The following is a 4737-nucleotide window of genomic DNA, read 5'->3' on the forward strand; positions in this document are numbered from 1 at the left end:
CTGGGCACACACACATCAGCACACACGCGTCCCGGGGCATCATTGGGCCAATCCGTCTCACTATATAAAGGTTAGCGAACACTGCCCACCTAATAACAGAGTAATCAAGGGAAAATTAGTCATTTATCTGCCATAAAAGCTATTTGGGAGAATATATACCCTCATGCTTCACTTTCCCTGTTCTTTCTCGCTGCGAAATTGTTGTTTATCGCCTCCCACCCGCCTCCGCCGCCCACTTCCGCCGCCCACCCTAACTGGGCCGCCCGTACCCGAGCTACGCCGCCCTCACAGACTCCGCCGCCCTTACCCCCCTTCGGGATCACCATAGCCCGTGCTACTTGGAACTTTTTGTTCCAGGTAGCGAATCTACAACCAAAACAATATTACCTCCTAGCTTCACCTGTTTCTGACATCTACTTCTACCTCTACCTCCCCATCTACTTCCTCTCGGAAGCTGTCTCAGTAGCGTGTGACACTGACAATAATGTGTGACAGTGAAGGTGATGTGTGACAGTGTCAACCTCAGAGTTACTTCCCCTAATGCTTCAGAGTTATTTATCGTGAAGACTCTGATAAACAGGAGCAGTAGCACCAGGGGCAGTAGCACCAGGGGCAGTAGCACCAGGGGCAGTAGCACCAGGGGCAGTAGCACCAGGGGCAGTAGCACCAGGGGCAGTAGCACCAGGGGCAGTAGCACCAGGGGCAGTAGCACCAGGGGCAGTAGCACCAGGAGCAGTAGAACCAGTGACAGTAGCACCATGTGTAGTAGCACCAGGGGCAGTAGCACCATGTGTAGTAGCACCAGGGGCAGTAGCACCAGGTGCAGTAGCACCAGGGGCAGTAGCACCAGGAGCAGTAGAACCAGGGACAGTAGCACCATGTGTAGTAGCACCAGGGGCAGTAGCACCAGGTGCAGTAGCACCAGGGGCAGTAGCACCAGGTGCAGTAGCACCAGGGGCAGTGGCTCAAGGGGCAGTAGCACCTGAAGTAGTAGCACCAGGGTCAGTAACACCAGGGGCAGTAGCACCTGGATGCAGTAGCACCAGGGTCAGTAGCACCAGCTACAGTAGCACCTGAAGTAGTAGCACCAGGGGCAGTAGCACCAGGGGCAGTAGCACCATGTGAAGTAGCACCAGGGGCAGTAGCACCAGGGGCAGCAGCACCAGGGGCAGTAGCGACAGGGGCAGTAGCACCAGGGGCAGTAGCACCAGGGGCAGTAGCACCAGGGGCAGTAGCACCATGTGAAGTAGCACCAGGAGCAGTAGTACCAGGGGCAGTAGCACCAGGGGCAGTAGCACCATGTGAAGTAGCACCAGGGGTAGTAGCACCAGGGGCAGCAGCACCAGGGGCAGTAGCGACAGGGGCAGTAGCACCAGGGGCAGTAGCACCAGGGGCAGTAGCACCAGGGGCAGTAGCACCAGGGGCAGTAGCACCAGGGGCAGTAGCGACAGGGGCAGTAGCACCAGGGGCAGTAGCACCAGGGGCAGTAGCACCAGGGGCAGTAGCACCAGGGGCAGTAGCACCATGTGAAGTAGCACCAGGGGCAGTAGCACCATGTGAAGTAGCAACAGGGGCAGTAGCACCAGGGGCAGTAGCACCAGGGGCAGTAGCACCAGGGGCAGTAGCACCAGGGGCAGTAGCACCAGGGGCAGTAGCACCAGGGGCAGTAGCGACAGGGGCAGTAGCACCAGGGGCAGTAGCACCAGGGGCAGTAGCACCAGGGGCAGTAGCACCATGTGAAGTAGCACCAGGGGCAGTAGCACCATGTGAAGTAGCACCAGGGGCAGTAGCACCAGGGGCAGTAGCACCAGGGGCAGTAGCACCAGGGGCAGTAGCACCAGGGGCAGTAGCACCAGGGGCAGTGGCACCAGGGGCAGTATCACCAGGGTCAGTAGCACCAGGAGCAGTAGCACCAGGAGCAGTAGCACCAGGAGCAGTAGCAGTACCAGGTTGTTATAAGACCAAGTTTAATTTCCTCATGTTTGCTGAAGGTACTATGTCACCTGTGTACTGAAGCTCTCAATAAACCCCAGAGACAGGGAACCTCCCAGAACTCAGAAAAAAAGGCAAGTGTAGTTCCGGTATGTCCACAAGTGACAGGTAGGAGGCTCTACATTACACACCTGTGTCACTGACGAGTGTCCACAAGTGACAGGTAGGAGGCTCTACATTACACACCTGTGTCACTGACGAGTGTCGACAAGTGACAGGTAGGAGGCTCTACTTTACACACCTGTGTCACTGACGAGTGTCGACAAGTGACAGGTAGGAGGCTCTACATTACACACCTGTGTCACTGACGAGTGTCCACAAGTGACAGGTAGGAGGCTCTACATTACACACCTGTGTCACTGACGAGTGTCGACAAGTGACAGGTAGGAGGCTCTACATTACACACCTGTGTCACTGACGAGTGTCGACAAGTGACAGGTAGGAGGCTCTACATTACACACCTGTGTCACTGACGAGTGTCGACAAGTGACAGGTAGGAGGCTCTACATTACACACCTGTGTCACTGACGAGTGTCGACAAGTGACAGGTAGGAGGCTCTACATTACACACCTGTGTCACTGACGAGTGTCGACAAGTGACAGGTAGGAGGCTCTACATTACACACCTGTGTCACTGACGAGTGTCGACAAGTGACAGGTAGGAGGCTCTACATTACACACCTGTGTCACTGACGAGTGTCGACAAGTGACAGGTAGGAGGCTCTACATTACACACCTGTGTCACTGACGAGTAGTACGATTAAAGTGCTGCACCAAGTAATTGAGAATAACTGAACACCTGAAGAAGTTACTACAATTCATCAGGGAATAAAACGTTAGGTAGACTGTATTTTCCTAGACTGTCAAAAGCATTTGTTATTGTTCCTCATGAAGAAGGAATCTGATATAACTGGGGATACAATGAACTAGGTAAAGGACTAGCTAGTGAACAAAAGACAAAGTCAGAAGGGTTTCGAACTGAAGGAATGTAACAAGTTTTCCTAGGGCTCGGTCCTCGAACCAATACTGCTCCTAATTTATGTGAATGATCTACCTGACGGTCACCTACCTAAGGAGGAGTGGGTGGCGGGGAGGAGGAGGAGGAGGAGTGGGTGGCAGAAAGGAGTGGGTGGCGGGGAGGAGGAGCTCGTGTATTGGGTAATGTTTGCAGACAATACAAATTTGATGAAGAAAGTAAAAACAGAAGACTGCAGAAAGTTACAGTAAGGACCATGACAAACTCCATAAATGGGCTAACAAATGGTTGCAAGAATTTAATTGCAACAAATTTAAGGCAATGAAGATGATTAAGGGAGAAATGAGACCAAAAGGTATCTACACCACATAAATAAAACAACTACAGGAATCAGAGAGAGAAAGATATCTGGGAGAGGATATAATTTTAATACTAACACCAGTGGCGCTCAAAGTGTCGTCGGCAGCAAACATTGGAACGACCCTTAGAAACTTAAATTAGGGCTCTTTCAAGGCAGTCTACACAACCTTTGTTAGACCAGTACTGGAATATGCAGCACCGGCATGGAATTCGTTGCTTATGAAGCGCAAACCAAAACTGAACAAGTAGACAGGTTTGAAACAAGACTGGTGCCAGAGCTAAGAGGGTTAAGCTCTGAGGAAGGGTTAAGGGGCTAGACCTCACAACCCTGGCGGACATAAGGCACAGAAGAGGGTCTGATCGCAACATACACGAGTCTGAGGGGACAGACAAGGTGATCAAAGACAGCCTCTCTACATGAAGAGATGGTAGAACAAGAGGACATGTCAGGAAACACTTGTGCCCTGTAAGGGCGGCCAACAAATGGTATGCGCTGAAAGAAGTTGTGGACGCCACCTCCATCCACAACTTTAATGCCAGATTCAACCAAAAATTTGAACGTGAGAATAATTAAATTATAACGCACCAGGCACCACATGGCTGGTAAGGGGAGCATGAAGAGCTAGACCTCACTGCCCGGTAGTCACAGGTAGGTAAGTACTCACAGGTACCCACCACCACCACCACTGCTCTCGGCACAGTATTCAAGAATATATCAGCCAGCATGGTTTAGTGCCCCGTGTAAGTCACGTAATTTCTGCGAGCACTCTGCAGCCCTCCCTCCCTCCCTCCCTCCCTCCCTCCATCCCTCCATCCCTCCATCCCTCCCTCTCTCCCTACCCTCCATCCTTACCCCACCCTGCACCCCTCCCTGCCCTCTCGTTGCATTTATTTAGGAGTTTGCTACATGTTGATGAGAAGAATGTATAATATCTGGCTCCTGATCTTCTGGCGCTCTCTCCTCCTCAGTATCTGTCTGTTTATAGAAATATATTTGACCATTCCATCATCTTGTTGAGGTAAATGACCCGGAGGAGGAGTGGGTGGCAGGGAGGAGGAGTGGGTGGCAGGGAGGAGCGGTGGGTGGCAGGGAGGAGGAGTGGGTGGCAGGGAGGAGGAGTGGGTGGCAGGGAGGAGCGGTGGGTGGCAGGGAGGAGGAGTGGGTGGCAGGGAGGAGGAGTGGGTGGCAGGGAAGAGGAGTGGGTGGCAGGGAGGAGGAGTGGGTGGCAGGGAGGAGAAGTGGGTGGCAGGGAGGAGGAGTGGGTGGCAGGGAGGAGGAGTGGGTGGCAGGGAAGAGGAGTGGGTGGCAGGGAGGAGGAGTGGGTGGCAGGGAGGAGAAGTGGGTGGCAGGGAGGAGGAGTGGGTGACAGGGAGGAGGAGTGGGTGGCAGGGAAGAGGAGTGGGTGGTA

This window comes from Procambarus clarkii, chromosome 40, assembly GCF_040958095.1.
Source record: "Procambarus clarkii isolate CNS0578487 chromosome 40, FALCON_Pclarkii_2.0, whole genome shotgun sequence".
Taxonomy (NCBI): domain Eukaryota; kingdom Metazoa; phylum Arthropoda; class Malacostraca; order Decapoda; family Cambaridae; genus Procambarus; species Procambarus clarkii.